This window comes from Rhinatrema bivittatum, chromosome 3, assembly GCF_901001135.1.
Source record: "Rhinatrema bivittatum chromosome 3, aRhiBiv1.1, whole genome shotgun sequence".
In the NCBI taxonomy this organism is placed as follows: Eukaryota; Metazoa; Chordata; class Amphibia; order Gymnophiona; family Rhinatrematidae; genus Rhinatrema; species Rhinatrema bivittatum.
The window spans coordinates 337818163-337841714 of NC_042617.1; positions in this window are offsets into that span (position 1 = coordinate 337818163).

The window sequence follows — 23552 nt, forward strand, 5'->3', positions numbered from 1 at the left end:
AGACCTGCAATTTCATCTGCCATTTGGATGCCCAATTTTCCAGTCTCACAAGGAAAATTGGGCATCCAAATGGCAGATGAAATTTAATGTGGATAAGTGCAAGGTGATGCATATAGGGAAAAATAACCCATGCTATAATTACACAATGTTGGGTTTCCATATTAGGTGCTACAACCCAAGAAAGAAATCTAGGCGTCATAGTGGATAACACATTGAAATCATCGGTTGAGTGTGCTGCGGCAGTCAAAAAAGCAAACAGAATGTTGGGAATTATTAGAAAGGGAATGGTGAATAAAACAGAAAATATCATTTATTTATTTATTTATTTATTTAATGGCTTTTATATACCGACGAACGTTGGGAACATCTCATCGGTTTACAGAGAACACAAAATTTAGCAACAGGCTTTACAATTAACGCATGATTATATGAAGAACAGTTAAACCAATAGTGATTACATATAATAGCTTCGTTTTTACAAGTAATATATGGGTAAGGAGGTTAGGTAAGGAAGGTTAGCTAACTTGGAGGAGCAGAAAAATCTGAATATAGGGGGGATATCTACATTTATAGGGTAAATATACATGAGTATGAGATTATATCGTCCTTTGTAATCTCCTTATTTACACTTAATGGAGAGAATGAGGGAAAGGGGGAATATGTACAGAGGAAAGGAGGTGGAAAGGCAAAGGGGAGGAAGGGGGGTGGGGAAGGGGAGGAAGAGTAAATGGAAAGGATGGGGCCTTGAAGAGTATGATGGGGTGGGGAGGGGGGTGGGGTTGGAGTGGGAGAGAGGGAGAAGGGGCGCAGGATAGGAGTTGGGGGAATGTTAGGTGAGTGGGCGTAGGTTAGGTGTATGAGTGCTTGAAGAACCAGGTCTTGAGGTTTTTCCTGAACATTTTTGGGCAGGATTCTTGTCGGAGTGATGTGGGTAGTTTATTCCAGAGGAGAGGGCCTGCTAGGGATAGGGCCCTTTCGTTTGTGGTGCGGAGCTTAGTAAGCTTGGGTGAGGGGGTATGTAGTGTGGCCAGGTATTGTTTTCTGGTGGGTCTATTATTGTTGTGGAAGGAGAGATGTTCTTTGTACCAGTGCATGTTTTGGTTGTGTAGGGATTTGTGTATTAGCGTGATGCCTCTGTATCGCTCCATGGTGAGACCGCACCTTGAATACTGTGTACAATTCTGGTCGCCGTATCTCAAAAAAGATATAATTGCGATGGAGAAGTTACAAAGAAGGGCTACCAAAATGATAAGTGGAATGGAACAGCTCCCCTATGAGGAAAGACTAAAGAGGTTAGGACTTTTCAGCTTGGAGAAGAGACGGCTGAGGGGAGATATGATAGAGATGTTTAAAATCATGAGAGGTCTAGAACGGGTAGATGTGAATCGGTATTTACTCTTTCGGATAGTAGAAAGACTAGGGGGCACTCCATGAAGTTAGCATGGGGCACATTTAAAACTAATCGGAGAAAGTTCTTTTTTACTCAACGCACAATTAAACTCTGGAATTTGTTGCCAGAGGATGTGGTTAGTGCAGTTAGTATAGCTGTGTTTAAAAAAGGATTGGATAAGTTCTTGGAGGAGAAGTCCATTACCTGCTATTAAGTTCACTTAGAGAATAGCCACTGCCATTAGCAATGGTAACATGGAATAGACTTAGTTTTTGGGTACTTGCCAGGTTCTTATGGCCTGGATTGGCCACTGTTGGAAACAGGATGCTGGGCTTGATGGACCCTTGGTCTGACCCAGTATGGCATTTTCTTATGTTCTTATGTTCTTAAAGATCCTGGAAGATCAGATACAGCAGTCAAAAAGATGTTGTATTTAAAACAAAGACAGAGCCAGATACAGATATCCCCAGAAGGGGATATAGGAGACTTTGAAAATCTGTCTGAATATCTGGAGAGCTCTGGGCTTGAGGTCATGGAGAGAACCATCCTTTTTGTTTCTTTATTTTCAGAATATGACAGAGCTCTAATTATGAAATTTTATTTTAAAGCTATGAATGTTACTTATTTGGGAGGATTAATCCGTATATTTCCTGACTTGTCTAGGGTAATGCAATTGTGTAGGAAAGCTTTCTTACTTATGCGCCCAGAGCTGTGGCAACGGGGGCAAGTTTCCTATTACGCTACCCGGCAAGGTGTGTAATAAAGTACTCTGGAAATACATTTGTATTTTACAATCCCGAGCAATTAAGGGGGTTCTTAGATACCAGAAGGGATGTCCCTGCAACTTAAAAAAGATCTGGACCGCGTAGTTAAAATAAGATATGGATATTTTCAGGAGAGCTTTGTTTAAGTGTGATTTCTTAAATATACTACTCTTTGTTTCCTTTTTCCTCCCCCCCCCCCCCAATTTTTCCTAGAAAGAATGAGGGTATTAATACTGCTTATAAGTTTATGTTGCAATTATTATTATTGTAATTATTAATAGATTTAAGAACATAAGAACATAAGAAATTGCCATGCTGGGTCAGACCAAGGGTCCATCAAGCCCAGCATCCTGTTTCCAACAGTGGCCAATCCAGGCCATAAGAACCTGGCAAGTACCTCTTTATTATTTCAAAGCAAAGGAATCTTTGTTTGTATTATAAAAGCTGATAAATAAAAACTAAAATAAAAAAAATAAAAAGCCCAGATACATGAGTATCTGGGCTGTGCATGACCCACAGGTATTTTAAAACACAGAAATTACACATGTATATACTTATGCATGAGTAAAAAAAAAGTCTGAGCTGGGGCATAGGCGTTCCGGGACAGGGCAAGAGTAACTCTCTATATTAAAACTGGAGGCCGCAGCGCATGCCGGTTTGTTACCCACGTCACTTTACTGCTGCTCCTGATGAGAAAATAGGAAAAACTGGGAATGTCCCTCACGCTAGCATGTTTTAAAATCTACTTATATACACACACGTTAAAGCCAGCAAAGTCCTATGGAAGATACGCAAAGTAGGGATGTTCACGTAACCTTGTAAAATTAGACACTAAGAGGTTAATTAGGAGTAAAATTAGACACTAAGGGGTTAATTTTCAAAAGGATTTACACATGTAATTGTAACTGCTATTATAGCAATTTCCAAAAGCCCATTTACTTGGGTAAAATGCATTTACATGTATAAACCCCAGTTTTAAGTGTATAAATGCTTTTGAAACTCAGGCCCTAGGCGTGTTTTAAATCTTACTCTCGTAAATGCACGCACAATTTAAAATTCCAGCAGATGTTCGCTCGTGCGCCAGTATGCGCATCTATGGGCACCCACGCGCTTGTTTTAAAATTTGCCTGTCTATGTTTCAATCCACTGATACAACAGGTTGAAGTTTGCAAGATGGAGCAAGCTGCTCCCAGCAAAGAGCACCCCCATAATCAAGGAGACGTTTAAAGCGTGACCTGTGGCCTACAGGTCAGTAAATCTTCAGAGCCCACAGATGTGATGCCGAAGATCTGTTCCCAGAGCCTGAAGCTGAAACTCAGGCGGGAAATGTTTGTGTTCCTTCTAAATCCTATATTCTCAAGCTGAAGTGAAGCTAGTATTTTTGGTCTTACTTTCTGTTGCTGCCTACAGACTAGGTAAATAAATATTGCTTGAACTGTAGGCTGGTGGTCCTGACTTGTGCTATCCTCGTTCACCCCAGGGTTCCATAATGACATTTCCACTGTTTGACAGAAACTGCAAATTTGATTTCCCATTAATATCAGCATTCCAGGTGGCATTCAGAATCGTCAACAGAGAAAGCTGGACTGCTGCAATTATAACATTTCTGATATTCGAGAGGATTTTGCATTTCTTTTGAGGCACAAAAAGTTAGAATTTGTTTACATTGCTTTTCTTTTAGTTATTTTTTTTTCTTTTGATGGACTACTACAGCTCTCCCTATCTACCCTGAAATATGAGTTTCACAGATTTCCAGCAATGCATGCCAATGGGCTGCTTTCCGCGGCACTGTGAGTTGCTTCCCATTAGCTTCTATCCCAGGGCCACTTTCGCACTGGGATATGAATCTCCTGAAACCTTACGCTTCATCTTCACATCAGTGCACAGAGAAAGAAGGATATCCCGTTTTATGCACTTTTATCAGTAACAGCACATATATGTTGCTCCATGTCAGTAATAAGAACATAAAATATGCCATGTTGGGTCACACCATAAGTCCACTGAGCCCAGCATCTTGACTCTGACAGTGGAGAATCTGGAAGATCTGGAAGAATAGATCCATTCTTTATGGCTTTCCAAAGTCTACCTGGCTAATCATTGTTTATGGATTTTTCATCTAGGGATTTGTCCAAACTTCTTTGATAGATACATTGGCCATATCCTCCTTCAACAAATTCCACTGCTTGCTGGTGCATTACTTTCTCTAATAAATTTTAAATTTGCTACTTGTTAGTTTCTTGGAGTATCCCCTAGTCTCAGTACTATTTAAAAGTAACAATTCCCTTTTCACCCTTTTCCACCCCACCCATGATTCTATTAAGCTCTACCTCTATTATATTCTCTCACCATTGTCTATTCTTCAAGGTGAAGAGCCCTAACCTGTTTAGCCTTTCATTATCTGGGAGCCATTCCATCACCTTTATTATTTTGTTGCCCCTTTCTGAACCTTTTCTAGTTTTGCTTTATCATTTTTGAGATGGAGCAACCAGAACTGCACACAGCTCTCAAGATGATGTCACACCATGGATCAATACAGAAGTGTTATGATATTCTCTGTTTTATTCTCCATTCCTTTCTGAATTATTTCTAACATTCTATTTGCTTTTTTGACTGCAACCACATAGTGAGCTGAGGATTTCAAGTATTATCCACTGTGATGCCTAGATCTCTTTCCTGGGCGGTAACTCCTAATATGCAACCTAACATTGTGTAACTACAGCAAGGGTTATTTTTCCCTATATGCATCACTTTGCACTTGTCCACATTAAATTTCATCTGCCATTTAAATGCCCAATCTTCCAGTTTTGCAAGGTCCTCCTACAATGTATCACAAGCCACATGTGATTTAACTACACTGAATAGATTTCTGTCATCTGCAAATTTGATCACCTCATTCTTATTATTCCTTTCCAGATCATTTATAAATATATTAAAAAGCACGGTTCAAAGTACAGAACCCTGAGGCACTCCACTGTTTATCTTTTTCAACTAAGAAAACTGTTTCCTGTCATTTAGACAGTTTGCAATCCATGAAAGGATATCATCTCCTATCCATTGATTTTTAGATTTTTTTAGAAGCCTTTCATGAAGGACTTTGTCCAACACCTTCTGAAAATCCAAATACACTACATCTTCCAGATCACCTTTATCAACATGTTTATTAACCCCTACAAAAAAAAAGTAGCAGATTTGTGAATCAAGACTTCCCTTGGATAAATCCATGATGCCTGTGTCCCATTAAACCTTGTCTGACTATTTGTTCTCTGATTTTGATCTTTAGAATATTTTTCACTATTTTTCTTGGCACTAAAATCTGGCTTACCGGCCTGTAGTTTTCCGGATCACCCCTGTAGCCCTTTTAAATATTGGGGTAATTTGTCTTCAGGTACAATGGGCAATTTTAGGATAGGTTACAAATGTTAACTAATACATCTGAAATTTCATTTTTGAGTTCTTTCAGAACCTTCGGGTCTATACCATCCAGTCCAGGTGATTTGCTACACTTTCGTTTGTCAATCTGGCCTACTGATATCTTCCACGTTCACCATGATTTGGTTCAGTTCATCTGAATCATCACCCTTGAAAACCATCTCCGGAACGGGTATCTCCCCAGCATCCTCATTAGTAAACCTAGAAGCAAAGAATGAATTTAACCTTTCTATGATGGCCTTATATTCCCTAAATACCCCTTTAACCCCTTGATCATCTAACAGTCCAACCAACTCACTTGCAAGTTTCCTCCTTTGGATATATTTTTTAAAGTTTTATTATTTTGCCTCTCTGGCCAACTTCATTTCAAATTTTCTCTTAGCCTGTTTATCAGTGTTTTACATTTGCCTTGACAATGCTTATGCTTTTTCCTACTTTCTTCAGATGGATCCTTCTTCCAATTTTTGAAAGAAGATTTTTTCTTTACTAAAATAGCCTTCTTCACTTCGCCTTTTAACCATGTCGTAACCGTTTGGCCTTCATTCCACCTTTCTTAATGCATGGAATACATCTGTACTGTGCTTCTAAAATGGTATTTTTAAACAATGTCCATGCCTGTTGTACATGCTTAACCTTTGCAGATGCACCTTTCAGTTTTTTCCTATTTTCATCAATTTATCAAAGTTTCCCTTTTGAAAGTTTAGTATTAGAGCTATAGATTTACATATTGTCCCCCTTCCAGTCACTGGGACCTTGTGATGATAGTGTCTGGAGATCAGAAAGCAACAAAGCAATGTGACATGGCTGGGGAAAAAGCAGAGGGATGCTGGGCTGCATAGAGAGAGGAATTCAGCAGGAAATAAGAGATGTTAATGCTCTTGAACAAGCTTTTGTTGAAGCCTCACCTGGAGTACTGTGTTCAGTTCTGCAGACTATATCTCAAAAAGGAGAGAGGCAAGTTGAAAGCAGCCCAGAGAAAGGCGATCAAAATGGTGGATTCTGTATTGCAAGAACTATGAGGAGAGGCTGGAGGATCTAAAATGTATACCTGGGAGGAGAGGAAGTACAGGGAAGATACGATACAGCCTCTCAGTTATCTGAAAGGTGTTAATGATGCACAAACTTCAGACCTTTCCCATTGGAATGAAAACTGTAGAACTGGAGTTCATAATATAAAACTCCAAGGCGGTCGACTAAGAACCAACATCAAAAAATATTTCTTTGCAGAGAGAGTGGTGGATGCCTGGCACACCTTCCCAAAAGAGGTGAAGACAAGAATGTTATTGGCAGAGCCAAAACATGCCTATGGCCAATATGGCCATGGCCACAGGTGCCTCTACCGAAGGGCCTCATAGGACCGCAATGTGCCAGCGAGAGCAGTGCTACCAGCAGGTCCTCAGTAAGAGAAAAAGCGACATAACCCTACTGAAATCAACAGTGTGGTTGGCGAGGCCTTAATAAGTGGAAAAGCAGTGTGGCCCCACTGACCCCACTGCTGATTCTGGCAGGGCTGCGCTACTTTTCCAATTACTAAAACCCCGCTCACCATACTGTTGATTTTGGTGGGGCCACACTGCTTTGGATTCAGAGGAGGAAGTGCCCTATTCTGCCCTGCCCTGCTGGAACAAGTCTAAGGCCAGAGATGGAACGACCCTGTGGCTGGAAGTTGTTCTCTTGGCTGCAGGGGCTGCCGAAGGAGACTTTAGCTTCAAGTGAGATAGAGCATGTGTGTGAGTGAGAGGGAGCATGTGTGTGGGAGAGAGAGGGAGCATGTGTGTGGGATAGAAAGAGAGAGAGTGTGTATGTATGTGGGAAAGAAAGAGAAGTTCAGTTTCCATTCCCAGCTGTAATGTTAATTAGTTTTAGCTGTAAAGGTGATTCCAATGTTATGGACACCTCTCTGTAAGGAACTAGCCCCTTCAAATAGGCCACTGTCCATTAAAAGATATTAGTTTAATTGATTTATTTCTCTAACTGAATGTAATACACAACTATAGCCACTTTAACTACATCAGTTTTCACTGTAAAAATATCGTTGGCATGGAATCATTCAGCTTAGCTAAAAAAAAAAATAACCAATCTAAATATAATTTTAACTTTATTTATCAAAAATATACTCATAGTTATCGTGCACTATATTTCTACTAAATAACCACCTGATTTCCTCTGATGGAAGCAAGGAACAAGAATGTGAAAGCAACACTCAACAAGTTAGAGAAATGCTGAAATACTGCTCAAGATCTTTATTAGACCTGTAAAATCTCTCTGTGAGATTTAACATCTTTGGCAAATATCTCTCTCTTACCATAGTTCAATCAATGTACCACTTATTTTTCTCCTGGATAAAGAGACCGGTGTGTTTTACAAGTATAGGGCTATTTTATGGGCTCCATTACCCATCATATGAAAGCAAATCAATGTTCTATAAGAGCAAATGTCAGGACAGCTTGATCTGCCTGACCAATAACAGTCTTATTCTCACTGAAGTATTGTCCATCTCTTTTTTTAGATATCTGGCTTAAGATATTAAACTACCTGTAGAAATCGCTTCTCTTCTTATTTGTTGACCGGGAAAGTCAGATTTAAGATAACTGCCTTGTTTTTTCAACTGGGTACAGGAAGTACAAAGAGATAAATTGACTTTCCTAAGGTCATGAAAAATCAGTGGCAAAAGGAAGTCTTGAATTCATGTCTCACAACTTCTCCTGAACCACAGTCTAGTGCAGAAACTATTTCCCCCTTGAAGTGAAGGGATGCCATTTTTCCTGACGCAGGCTAGATGCATTTCCTAGTCTTGACACTACATGCTGCTAGCTCTCTCTAATGATCGCTCACCGTACTGTAGGAGAGGAGCTGCTTGAGAGAAGTCAGCACTAGGTTTTGTCAGCTGTTATGATGTTACTTCCTGAAAACTACAGAAACCAAGACAGGAGCCCAGAACCAACAACTACAAGCATTTTTTTTTTTTTTATAAAGTATCAGTTTGAAACCACAAATACCAATTGTAAACAAATTTAGGATCAGTTCCAGGAAGGAAAATCCATAAAATTGCTAGTCAACTATTTGCAGAAACTTGTCATAGGGACCTGTGTGGTCTCAAAAGCTCATGTGCACCAACAACCATGGACGATCTTTTTCGGTTGGTTCAATAAAAGATATCTCGGCCTGCAAAGAAATACTTGTATTTTAAAATAATTAAGCAAGGTCCATCTTGTACAAAATAAAGCTCCAACATGAATCTTGGATATATTTCACTTTTCTTAGTTTCATCATATACTAATGCAAAATAATGTAACTTCGGGTTGAGTCATGCTTTTCAGCGGGTAAAACCAACGCTTAATGCATGTTACAATAAAAAAAAAATAGTACATCAATAAATACATATAATCATACATGTAACAATAAGTGGGCAATTTTCACACTGTCCAGATAGTTCCAAAGTCCAGGAAAACTTTTTTCCTGCAGACTTTGTACTAATTTTTACATTTACTTTGAAAATTACCTAAGTAAAAGTAACCTGCAGCACACTTACGCCTGCTTTTCATGCAGAAATATTTTTTTGCTTAAAACACATGCATAATTTTGAAAAACAAGAAAGTGTGCATCTTGTTTTACTCCTCACCCTAAATCCGCCCTTGGGAAGGCCTCACCCAAATGCAGATAAACGTGCAGCACCAGGGAGGGCAATTTTGAAATAGCCCATTGCTGCCGGCGTTTTCTTCTTATGTAACTGTAAATGAATAGTTCAATCAAACTCTGTGGATCCCTAAAGGCTAGAGGATGGAAATGAAGAAATGAGTGCATGGTGGTAACTTACTGATGTGGCAGTTACTACCCTTAACCAATAAGCCTGTAACTCTTGATGCAACTCCAACATTGCTCTCTGCTTCATCGGCAAGAGGTAACAAGGAACTGGACTCAAAAGGCAACCAATAAGGGCCCTGACTTTGATGGTTTGGGAAACTAAGTATGAGAGTGACTTGTATGGTGCGGCAGAAACTACCATAAGCTTGCTGGAAGACTGGATTGACCATTGGTCCTTTTCTGCTGTCGTTTCTATGTTTCTATGATACTATAATCATTAGTTGTCATCATTAAAACTTATAAAACTACATTTTATAAAGAAAAATATCTACTTATAAAAATCTAAAAATAATCACAGTGTGCCAAGGATTATTCAAATGCCAAACCAGTGATAACAGTATTTACAATTTTCATACCCTTTAACGACAGGATGATGGATGACATTGTTCATTAGGAAAACACTTTTTCCTATCTACAGTCTGTATTCTCCATCCTTCATTCACAGCTGTCCTTAATTCACAGGACACTAGCCATATCCATTTCCTGTTCATCCAACATGCACTCAGTCTTTTATCCCTACATTGCTATCATCACCTCCCGACCCACCTCTGCATAGGCCATCAAGGTTAGGGGACACTGGTTACTGGAGTCTAATCTGTCACAAACGAAGACTTCATCACTGAATCATGCCTCCTGCATCTCTAAGCATTTATGCCATAATATAGGGAGGAGGAGGGGGATTCTGTCTTCATATTCTGCAAGTACTATACTACCTTCTATAACACAACCATCATAGATTTTGGCTGGCATAGTGCCTTTCAGGATGGGATGTTCTACACATCTCCTGCTATCACTGCTCTGAACAAGGATGCATGCCAGCACTCTTGTAGGGAACCACGTCTACAACGATATTGATATAGCTGGAGTCCATGTCTTCATTTCCCTGCTCTAAAGCCTCCAAAAGGAGCTAACAGGACTTCTCAGGAGCAGGGAGGTTGCCCAGGCTTAGTCCTGAGCTAAGCTGAAGTAATTATAATAGAAGTGGAAAATTTGGGGAAGCAAATAAAAGCTGTGTACATAAGTGGCTATATAACACTTTTTTGGTAGGGCTGGAGGTAGAGCAGAGACCAATAATGAAAAGTGTAAGTAGACTCAACTTCCTGCACAATCTAGTATTAGGGAGGCTTTTCCTAATAAACTTGAACATTTTGAAACACATCAAATATCCTCTTGATAAAAGTAGACAACAGGGAAAACCTGATATTAACCCATCATTCACTTACTTGAGGTCCAAATCTCTGGAGTTGAATTGACACAGAACATCACATTTTTTCAAATAGGAAATCACAATATAAAAATTCCTGGAGAAAATGCAAAATCTTGTGGGAAGGTCAATGAAACCTAAAAATTTCTATACCTGTACTTTTCCACGGGCCCATATATCATAAAAAAAACCTGTTCCTGGTGGGAAGGAAATTCTAGATGAAGGGATCATTATATGAGACTAGAAAAGAATGATTCAGAGGTAATAGAAGGAAGCAAGTCTAAAAAGAAAATGCAGTACAATCATTGAACAGTCTCCCAAAGAAAGTGCTAGAAGGCAAAAACGTTAACAGAATTCAAGAAAGCCTAGGACAAATACAGAGAATGCTTAGAGAAGGTTAGTAAACTTAAAACCAGAAATCATGGTATTGCAATTGGCAGGAGAAATGGGCAGACTAGATGAGGCTTGTAGTTTTTGGGTCATCTAAATACAATATATAATATGCTTAGGGATACATTTTCAAAACATTATAAGGTGAATTTTAAAAGCCCGGCGTATGCCAAAACAGGGAGATATGCGAATATGTTGGGCCGGCGCACACTGAGCGGACTTTAAAAGCCGCCCGAATATGCGCATATCTCCCTCTGCACACACAAAAAAGGGACGAGATCAGGGAGAGGCTCCTGATTTCATATTGAAACTAGCACGTAAATATTTTCATACACAAACATGCATTAGGGTCCCCTACCAAACAACCTACTGTGGATAGTATATAAACCATAAATCAAAAAAAATAGGCATTTCTACAAGATTTTAAGAGTCAGGGTTAACAGGGGGAAAAGGAGTCTAAACTAGGGGGGGTTTGGAAGTCCTATCGGTTGCCTGGGTGAACTGGGAACGAACTGGTGAAACTGGCAATGGGATGAATATGCACCCCTTTTAAAATCCTGCCCCCCCCCCCCCACACACACACACACACACACACACACACACACTTACACGGTGGAAGCGGGATTTGCACGCACATGTGTGCCCACTTAAAATTGCACACACTTATGCGCGTGCTCATTCTATTTTATGATATGTGTGCATATACGTGTGTATGTTATAAAATAGCCATATCCCTGGGTGCAAGCCAGCAAACACGTGCACATCTGCACCCTTAAGCCTGTTCAAAAGTTACCGTCCATATGCAGAAAAATTAGCATATACGCACATAGGTAACTCCTACTCATGTTTTCCGTTTTTTTTAAAGTCACAATTATGCATGTATTTTCACTTTCATAGACATATGCACCCGTAAAAATGGGGCGGTCTGGGGCATTCTGGAGTGGGGGCAGCAATTACACGCATAAGTTGCTATTTTAAAAGACACACACATGCATTTGCCAACCTAATCACATACTTTACAGTTGCTTCTTATCTGGCATAAGTATATAAGAGCCATTCTGGGTCAGACCAAGGGCCCATCAAGCCCGGTATCCTGTTTCCAACAGTAGCCAATCCAAGTCACAAGTACCTGGCAGGATCCCAAAGGGTAGTTGGATTTTAAGCTGCTTAGCCCAGAAATAAGCAGTGGATTTCTGCAACTCCACCTCAATAATGGTTTATGTCCAAACTATTTTTAAACACAGCTACACTAATAGCTTTCATCACATCCTCTGTCAAAGAATTCCAGAGCTTAATTATGCCTTGACTAAAAAAATATTTTGTATTATTAGTTTTAAATGTATTACCTAGTAACTTGTGTGTCCCCTGGTCTTTGAACCTTTTGAAAGAGTAAACAACTGATTAACATTTACTTGTTCCATTCCACTCATTATTTATTTATTTATTTATTTAGGGTTTTTATATACCGACATTCTCGATATACATATCAAATCAAGTCGGTTTCCATATAACAAAACTGTCGCCGGTAAGGCATTACATTAAACAATAGACAAAGTATTGAACAGAGAACGTGCAGCGTAACATTAAACAATCGACAAATTATTGAACAAAAGAACGTAGATCAAAAAAATATTAAATATTAAACGTAAAAAAGATATATAAAATAAAATAGACGACAAAAAAGTTCGTCAAAATAACAAGAATAGATGATACGATAACTTTGGTAGGTAAGGTTGAATTGTTTATTTTATAAACCTCTATCATATCTCCCCTCAGCCATCTCTTCCCCAAGCTGAAGAGTTCTAACCTTTTAGCCTTTCCTCATAGGGGAATTGTTCCATTCCTTTTATCATCGTGGTCATCCTTCTCTGTACCTTTTCTAATTCTGCTATATTTTTTTTAAGATATGGTGACCAGAACTGCACACAATACTCAAGATGAGGTCACACCATGGAGTGATACAAAAGAATTATTATATTCTCTGTTTTATTCTTCATTCCTTTTCTAATAATCCCTAGTATTCTATTTGCCTTCTTGGCTGTTACTGCACTCTAAGCAGAAGATTTCAACATATTATCAATGATGACACCTAGATCCTTTTCTTGAATGGTGACTCCTAATGTGGAACCTTGCAATATGTAGCTATAATCTGGGTTAATCTTCCCTAAGTATATCAATTTGTACTTGTCCACATTAAATTTCATTTGCCATTTGCATGCCAAGTCTCCCAGTTTTTCAAGGTCCTCTTGCAATTTCTCACAATCCATTTGTGATTTACCTACTTTGAATAATTTTGTATCATTAAATGTTATCACCTCACTCGTCGTTCCCATTTCTAGGTCATTTATATTTGAACTTGATGGCTCAAGGGCTCCTTCTACAAGCTGCTGAACTCACCTCTGGCCCCAAACAGTCTCCAATATCACCTGACTGCCACGTCCTGCAGGCATCTCTTCCCCCTGCATATCCTGGCGCTGGTCCTCTAACTTAGCAACAGACCTTGCCACAGTGATGGCATGCCACCGACATGGCCTTGCTCCCTTAGGGCATGTGCGTGCCAAGCTTACCAAGTTTAAAAGGCCAACATTGGGAATCAGAGAGAGGAGCCTTTTGATGACATCATCATTCCCTCACTATAAAGGGCTGCCTGGAATAGCTCTCCAGTGCCTTGGCAATAGGTTGTCTCAGTTGAGAAGTGCATTGCCTCTGTGTTCCTGGTCCTGGTTCCAGATTCCTGCTGTGTGTTCCTGAGTTCCCGTGTCTTGTTCCTGGTTCTGTTGGCAGTCCATATTACCTTCAGCTCTTGTCTTCATAGTCAGTTTTTCTTCATCTGTCTTCAGTGTCCCCTCTTGTTCCTGTGCTCCTTCATTCTCCATTTCGTTCCTTGTCTCCTTGGATTGGACTTCTGGCTTTCACCTCGGATCAAACTTCTGGCTCTGTCTTGGATTGGACTTCTGGCTTGACCCTTGTATTGGACTTCAACCCTGCTTGTCCTCCACCTGCCAATGACCACTGCCTTCTCTCAATTTCTGATTAAACCCTGCCTGCCTCGACCAATGACTGAACTCCGCCTGCCTCTGACTACAGCCTGAACCCAACCCTGCCTCGTCTGTCACCTGCCCTGATAGCTACTTATCCTGACTCAACTTTCCTCTTCATGCTGGCCTGCAACATTCTCTACACAACAGATCTTCACTTCCAGAGAGGCCCATGCCTAAGTCCAGCCGACTCCGGCACCAGAAGGCTCAACATAAGGGGAAAGAGGGCTGGAAGTGGTGAAGTTCCTGTTGGGCCTCTGCTCCAGCCAGCTCCACCTGCCAATGGTGAGGACCTGCAGAACTCCTCCCTGCAGGTTGCGCCAACTCCACCTCAGCCTAGGGGTCCAGGCTTGCAACAAATTGTTGAGGCCATGGACCGGGCCTCCAGGCCATCCCAGGCCTAGTATAGAAAATCCACCAGCAGCAGAAATTTCTTGAACTCCTGGTGGGCTGCATGGAGCGACTCAATTCATGCCTGGATGCAAAAGCAGATTTGGCTGCTTCCTCGCCTCCTGCAGTTACTGCCCCATCTCCAACTATATCTGATCCATCCATGATCTGTTTGTTGGCTCTACCTGGTATGCCGGGAACCTTACACAGTGCTGAGGGTTCTTGAACCAGTACTTTATGCACTTTTCTATTTAGCCGGCATTGTTTCCCTCTGATACAGTCAAGACCATCTTCATGCTCTCTCTACTGGATGGGAAGGCTTTGGCTTGGGCCTTCCCCCCATGGGAGTGAGCAGACTCCCTTCTGCAAGATCTGCAACAGTTCATAAGGGCCTTCTGTTAGGTATTGCTCCTCAAGAGGGGAGGAGTTAGCAAACTGTTATGATCTACTCCTCAAGAAGGGAGGAGTTAGCAATCTGTAATGAATCTGCTCCTGTGGAAGGAGAAGTTAGCAATCTGATATGCTCAGCTCCTGTAGAGGGAGTAGTAAACAATCTGTTAGGGTTTAGACTGCGGAGTAGCAATATGTTATGAATCTGTTGCTGAAGACTCCTGATGGAGAAGGGGTAGCAATCTGTTACCAGCGGAGTGCTTGGAGAGGGCACTTAGCTGTAGAGGAATGTAGATAGGTGGATCCTTGGGCCGATGGCAGATGACTGTGTCCCCAGGAGGATATCCTGAGAGGGACCACCGGCTAGGCTTGAGTACGGAGACAGACACAGATAATTCTTTTATTAGACAGGTTAGTAGAACCACCAGAGGTGGCAGTAGTGAGCTGATATGCTTGGCAGGGCTGAAGTCCCTCAGGTACTGGAACAGCGATCCCAGGGTTGCTGAGCTGTAGAGAAACTATAGATAGTGAGTAGACAGGGTATGCTGTGTTCATAGCCAGAACTGGATGACAAAACTCACATAAGGTCTTTAGGAAGCTCAGTAGCTGGAAAGGATTAGGCCCTCGAGGAGCGAGTACCTGGTTCCAGGGAAAGCTCTGAGAGAGCGATGGTAACTCATAAATGTCTGTATCTGCGATAGCTTACAGGCAGTAGAGAATCTTCAGAGTGTTCAGGAACATGGGCCCTTGAGGAGCAAGTACCGGTTCCTATCTGCAATCTGAAATAAAGAAAAGAGAGCAAGGCCCCCGAGGAGCGTGTACCCCTGGTAAGTCCGAGGAGGCAGAGTAGCTTGGGAGTAAAACCGAAGCAATCCCCCTTTGCTAACTCGATTCGTTAGCGAATACTGAGACCTTTTATATTGGAAGCGAATGACATCATCTCAGGGGGACGCCCCCGAGGTTTGCGCCCTTGCTGGATCATCAATCGGAGCACGTGCATGCACGCGCCCTACGTCATCAGGAACATGGCGATCCACAGTGTCGTGCCGGTCCGGGGATGCCAGAGGAAGATGGCAAGAAGACTCTGCGGCAGCTAACCGTCCATCAGACCCAGAGGGAGTCGCCACAGAGGTAAAGAGGGTGGAGTGAGGGCGTCGAGCAGCGACGGATGCAAAACCTTCAAGCTGGTCTTCGATGAGCTGGGCTGGCTGGCCATGGTGGGTTCAGACTTCCTCCACCCACTCCAGGGCAATTGGCCCTTGATGGATTTTGCAATATATTTCCGAACCATGGCCATGAAGCTGAACTGGGGAAAGGACAGCCTCTGCAGTATTTTTATGGAGGGGCTGTTGGTGTGGGTCAAGGATTACTAGCCACTTGTGAGCAACCTGGTTCCTTGGACGGCTTCATCAACCTGACTGGGAGAATTGACTGCCGTCTCCACAAATGGGCCTGGGAGCTCACCCACCATGCAGACCAGTTGCACTAGCCCCACAATTTCAGCATCCTCTCTCTCCACCCTGACTCTAGTGTCAACTCAATTGCGTCCGGAGGATCCAATGCAACCTCACCCCCAAAGAAAGGCTTCGCCAATGTCAACTGCACTGGGACCGGACACCAACTCGTATAGTGCTCACAGAGGCCCCTGGAAATTACCAAGCCTAGGATCTAGTGGGGAGGTGATCATAGGCTTCACGACTCCAGTTTCTGAACTGACATTCCCAGTGACCATTATGGTGGACAACCATGAGTTCCCTACATTAGCTCTGGTCAATTCTGGCACTGGGGGAAACTTCATTATGAAAGCCCTTGACAACCACTTGCACCTTCCACAGTTCCCCGAAGGACACACCTTATTATTTTATCCATTCATGGGGACCTTCTGGCAGGGTGGATCACTCTGGCCACAGTGCCCTTGCATGTACACATTGGAGTTCTGCAAGTGAAAACATGGTACTCCACGTTATTGATAAAGCACTGCACCTGACTGTGCTGGGTCTTCCATGGCTACAACTCCACAGTTTCATTGGGTTTCATTACAGCTGTTCACGACTCCTGCTTGCATTGAACTGAACCACCACTCCATTTGCCTTTAGCAGCCACCATTATGGGTTTACCCCCACCATATATTGACTACGCAGACATCTTCTCCAAAAAGGAGGCTGAGACACTACCCTCTCCTACATATATGACTGTGCCATTGAATTGATCCCTAATTCTGAAACCCCTTGTCGCAGGGTGTCCCAGAGATCCAAGCAACGATGGAATATATCAAGGAAAACCTTGACCCTCATAGATGTATTATCTGCCCTCAGTTTTACATTAATCATAAACGATCCAACCCATAAAGCAGGCCATACTCTCGACTTAATTTTTACTAATGAAAACTATCTTCATAACTCATCTATATCTTGCACCCCAGTGCCATGGTCCAATCACTATCTGTTGCAGTGTGAGACTGTAATTGACACTAAAAATCAGTTAAAAGGCGCTAATATTACCAGCTTCAAATATAGGCCACCATTCCCATTAGCTGTATTACAACAGGAACCCGGAAAACAATTAATTAACATTGACCTTTCAAATATTAACAATGCCTCTCAATCTTGGCTCCAAATTACAACAGAAATCGCTAATGCTATTAACCCAGAAAAAACTAAAAATATCGATAACTCAAGAAAGAATTCCAATCCATAGTACAATAAAATACTGAGAGATATCAAACTCATCTTAAGAAGAAAAGAAAAAGCCTGGCACCAAAAGAAATCCCCCTTAATGTTAGCAAATTATCACATCTATTTAGCTTACTATAAAAACATGATAAATAATACCAAACGGGAATACTATAGCAAAAAAATTCAAAACTTTGCCCATAATCCAAAGACACTATTTAATATAGTGAATAAATTAATCTCTGATAGCAACCCCGTGACTACCTACACAAATACAAACCTGAGCCAAGACCTGGCTAAATTTTTCCAAAATAAAATCAATAAAATAACTGAGAACTGAGAACTGAGGGATTGACTTAGCTGGAGGCTAAGTCAATCCCTCAGCAAGATGTAAAAAGATCCCTCAGCAAGATGTAAAAAGATCCCTCAGCAAGATGTAAAACTAATTAATAAAAATGTAACACCATGGTCTACCTTTGATCCAGTCTCCACCATGTAAATCGAAGGCTTAATCAAGTCATTAAATCCTGCAAACCATGAACTTGATAAAATCCCAATATGCACTTTAAAAGAAATATCACAGACCATTACACCAGTTATCACAAATATCATAAATAAATCACTAGACGAAGGAGCACTACCAGAAAATCTAAAAATGGCTATAATTAAATTGATTTAAAAAAAAAAAGAATCTAGATCCAGCAGATCTAAATAACTACCGACCCATTTCAAATTTATCTTTTATCATGAAATTAGCAGAAAAGGTAGTCCTTAAGCAACTGAATGATCATATGGATAAGAATGATATCCTATACCCAACGCAACATGAATTCCGAAAACACTTCAGTACAGAGACATTACTTCTCGCCCTATCTGATACGATTATTAGGGGTTTCAATAATGGTCAACGTTTTCTTCTTATCTTACTTGATTTATCCGTGGCCTTCAACACGGTCAACCATAAAAATTTGATAAGCAGACTAGCTGAAATAGGTCTCAGTGGTACATCATTGAATGGGTTCACCTCATTCCTTCGCAACAGATCTTTTCAGGTAAACATTAATAATTCCAAATCGGAGAAAATACTGCTGGAAACCGGAGTTCCACAGGGCTCCGCCTTATCTGCCACACTTTTTAACATCTATCTCCTACCATTATGTCAACTGCTCAATGGTCTCGGCATCACCTACTTTATGTATGCCGATGACATCCAAATAATCATACCAGTTACAGCACACTAGAAAAAGCATTCAAACTCTCAGCTACATATCTCAACACCATAAACCAACTCCTAACTCATATGAGACTCTGTCTCAACATGGATAAGACAGAATGCATTCTGCTTGAAAAAAAATCTCAATAAACATTCCAAATAAGACCATGCAAATTGACAATGCAGTTATTAAGTTAGATGATAAAGTGAAGGACCTTGGTATATGGATTGATCCAGAATTGAATTTTAAAAAGCACATATCCATGAAAATAAAAGAAGGTTTCAACAAACTATTAATTCTTAAACGACTAAAACCTCTATTAAATCAACCTGACTTTAGAACCATCCTACAATCTCTGATTTTCACGAGCTTTGATTATTGTAATTCACTGCTATTAGGTTTACCCAAATCAACTACACGACTGCTCCAAATCCTCCAAAACGCAGCTGCTAGAATTCTAACTGGTCATCAAAAAACGGAACACATTACCCCTGTCTTAAAAGCACTCCACTGGTTACCCATTGAAAAACGGATAGAGTTCAAAGTACTTTCCATCTTAGACAAGACAATATATGGCAAGGAAGTTGAATGGCTAAATACAGTAATCCAAATACACACCCCACAGCAATACCCCCGATCGTATCTGCTCGACTTACCACAGTATGGGTGAGAGCGATTTCTCTAGTAGGACCAGGTCTCTGGAACACCCTAACAGAAAAATTAAGACTGCAGAGCAATTTAAAGCTATTTAGAAAACACCTCAAAACATGGCTATTCGAGCAAGCATACAGAGACGGCATAGGCTAAACTGCTCTTCCACAAGCAACACAGCACCACTTCATTATATATAACCACATAGGTCTATTCTTTTAGATTAACTTAAGTCAATTTCAGTTATTAAAGATTTTAGTGCTTTCTCGAACCATGTAGGATTCGATTCTCTGATACTCATAATTAACTATGAGATTTGTTTATTTTGTTGATTTTTATGTTCCTACATATTTCTCCACACATAATCGTTTATACTATTGTTAGATATATAAATAATTTCTATTTCAATAAGTTTTCTTATTGTTTCACAGAGTACAGTTGTCGTATGGTTTTGGTTGTTTCTTGTAAAGATGTTTATGTTTGTTCCTTGTAAACCATTGTGAAGGCTTGCACCAAACAATGGTATATAAAAATCTACAAATAAATAAATTTTATTTTTGCATGTAAAATTTATGCATTATGGGCCTGATTTTGAAGAGCATTTACATGCTTAAAATTGAGTTTTACATGTATAAATGCACTTTAGCCATGTAAATTGTTACGGCGGTGGCTGCTGTGCTACCGCCTCACCACCAGGGGTCCCTCTAGGGCTGGCTTTCCTGACAGGCCCAGTCCATCTCCTATGTCCACTCTATGCTCTGGGTGTGCCCTCTTAACCCTGCCTGACAGTTGCCTCGGTGCTTCGGCATCGAGCTCACCTGGGCTCCCTGCTCTAGCCTGCCTTGCGTGGCCTTCGGGCCTATCCTTGCCTTGCCTTGCGTGGCCTTCGGGCCTATCCTTGCCTTGCCTTGCCTTGCGTGGCCTTCGGGCCTATCCTTGCCTTGCCTTGCCTTGCGCAGCCTTCGGGCCTATCCTTGCCTTGCCTTGTGCGGCCTTCGGGCCTATCCTTGCCTTGCGTGGCCTTTGGGCCTTCTTCCTTGATTTCCATACCTGGCCTACGGGCCTTCCGTGTGTGTGTGTGTGGCCTACGGGTCTTCTGACCTGTCTTGCCCCGTCTATGGTGTGTGGCCTACGGGCCTTCCGTGTGTGTGTGTGTGGCCTACGGGCCTTCTGACCTGCCTTGCCCCGTCTATGGTGTGTGGCCTACGGGCCTTCCGTGTGTGTGTGTGTGGCCTACGGGCCTTCTGACCTGCCTTGCCCCGCTATTGGTGTGTGGCCTACGGGCCTTCCGTGTGTGTGTGTGAGGCCTACGGGCCTTCTGACCTGCCCTGCCCTGCTTACTGTGCCCTGACCCAGCCTGGACCCAGACACTGCTGACTGCCGCCTGCCCTGACCCAGCCTGTACTTGACACTGCCTCTTGCCGCCTGCCCTGACCCAGCCTGTACTTAGACACTACCACTTGCCGCCTGCCCTGACCCAGCCTGAACCCAGACTCTGATTCTTGCTGCCTGCCCTGACCCAGCCTGGTACCTGACTCTGTTTCGAGCTTCCTGTCTCTCTCCACCTGGAGCCACCCTGCTGGGTGGTGTGTACGACTCCTGTCCGGAGTCCAAGCGTAACAGTATGCCGAAGCCATCACATTTTCCAGGGGAAGAGATAGGTCTGTGTCCTGCCGGTGAGTCAACTTTTCACTAATTCAAGATGCCTCCTTCTTTAAAGTTTTATACCTGCCATTCCTGTCAGACTTTGAATTATCCTAGCTATCAGAACTGTCTAGCCTGTGAACTTGTTGGTCAGGAACACTGGTCATGCAATAACTGCAACAAGAAAAATGTCTCTGTCTATCAGGAGTGTTTGAACTGTCTGGCTCCTAAACCAGGGTGGTGGAAATGCTCCTGTCTCCCGTGTTTGTTACCTCCAGGCAAACCCTGCCCCCGTTGTTCTGCTCTAGGACCAGCTGTGCAATTAGAAAAAGCTATCAGCTCTCCTAACCAGTATTCTGTTTCTGGCTCAAACAAAACAGACATTTTTGCTGGCAGTTTGTGGGTAGAAAAACCCAGGACTTACCTGGCCAAGAAGGCTTCTGTGAGACCAGTGCTAGAGCCTCGGGAACAGGTTTCTCTACAACGGAGAGAGCTGATTAACTCTAGCAGGGCTCAGCTTCCCACAGCTGCCAAGTGGACACTAACGAGCACCTTCCCTAGACGTCCTAGAACTGCCTGTGCCTTCTCTAAACTGCTCCTCCAGAAACAAAATCAGGAGCATCAGACTTTGGCTCGAGGTATCAAGCCCACGGCAGTACAATCTGTGTCTTCCATGCACACTACCTTTAACCATGCTACTCTGCCATCTGAACCTGCTGCACTACCCCGAGAAGAGCCTGAGTCTGCTGAACCGGCCCTGCTGCCGTCCTCGGAGGGGTCCGCACCAGCCCTGCTGACAGACTGTCTAACTCAGCCATCTGAGCCTACTGAACCGGCCCTGCTGCCGCCCCTGGAGGGGTCCGAACCAGTCCTACTGACAGACTTCCTGAGTCAGCCATCGGAGTCTGCTGAACTGGTCCTGCTGCCACCCCGGGAGGGGTCCATACCGGTCCTGCTGCCACCCCTGGAGGGGTCCATACCGGTCCTGCTGCCGCCCTCGGAGGGGTCCATACCGGTCCTGCTGCCGCCCTTGGAGGGGTCTGAACCGGCCCTGCTGCCACCCCTGGAGGGGTCCATACCGGTCCTGCTGACGCCCCGAGAGGGGTCCGAGCCTGCTTCATCGCCCCGAGAGGGGTCCGAGCCTGTTACAACGCCCCGAGAGGGGTCCGAGCCTGCTTCATCGCCCCGAGAGGGGTCCGAGCCTGCTACAACGCCCCGAGAGGGGTCCGAGCCTGCTACAATGCCCCGAGAGGGGTCCGAGCCTGCTTCATCGCCCCGAGAGGGGTCCGAGCCTGCTACAACGCCCCGAGAGGGGTCCGAGCCTGCTTCATCGCCCGAGAGGGGTCCGAGCCTGCTTCATCGCCCCGAGAGGGGTCCGAGCCTGCTACAACGCCCCGAGAGGGGTCCGAGCCTGCTTCATCGCCCCGAGAGGGGTCCGAGCCTGCTACAACGCCCCGAGTGGGGTCCGAGCCTGCTACAATGCCCCGAGAGGGGTCCGAGCCTGCTTCATCGCCCCGAGAGGGGTCCGAGCCTGTTACAACGCCCCGAGAGGGGTCCGAGCCTGCTTCATCGCCCCGAGAGGGGTCCGAGCCTGCTACAACGCCCCGAGAGGGGTCCGAGCCTGCTACAATGCCCCGAGAGGGGTCCGAGCCTGCTTCATCGCCCCGAGAAGGGTCCGAGCCTGCTTCATCGCCCGGAGAGGGGTTCGAGCCTGCTTCATCGCCCCGAGAGGGGTCCGAGCCTGCTACACCGCCCCGAGAGGGGTCCGAGCCTGCTACAATTGCCCGAGTAGGATCCGAGCCTGCTGTACTGGCCCAGCTGCCGCCCCTGGAGGGGCCTGTACCGGTCTTAATGCCGACCTTGGAAGGGTCCGGACCGGTCCTACTATCGCCTCAAGAAGGGTTACGGACTATTTCTCTGCCCCAGGTGGGGTTTGTGTTCCCCTTGTCACCCCAGGAGGGGTTATGGAAATCTGCACCGCCTCTGCTACCCCAGGAGGGGGTCTAACCCTGCCGCCTTGTCCCAGGAGGGGTTATGGACTATTTTTCTGCCCCAGGTTGGGGTTGTGTCTGCCTTATCACCCCAGGTGGGGTTATGGACTGCCTTATTTCCTCGGGAAGGAGTTGACCCTGCCGCATCACCCCCGGAGTGGTCTCCCGGTATTCTTGATTACCTCCTGCACAGATGGGATCCAGGAGGAGGGGGAGGCCTTGAGGGGGGGGTACTGTTACGGCGGTGGCTGCTGTGCTACCGCCTCACCACCAGGGGTCCCTCTAGGGCTGGCTTTCCTGACAGGCCCAGTCCATCTCCTATGTCCACTCTATGCTCTGGGTGTGCCCTCTTAACCCTGCCTGACAGTTGCCTCGGTGCTTCGGCATCGAGCTCACCTGGGCTCCCTGCTCTAGCCTGCCTTGCGTGGCCTTCGGGCCTATCCTTGCCTTGCCTTGCCTTGCGTGGCCTTCGGGCCTATCCTTGCCTTGCCTTGCCTTGCGTGGCCTTCGGGCCTATCCTT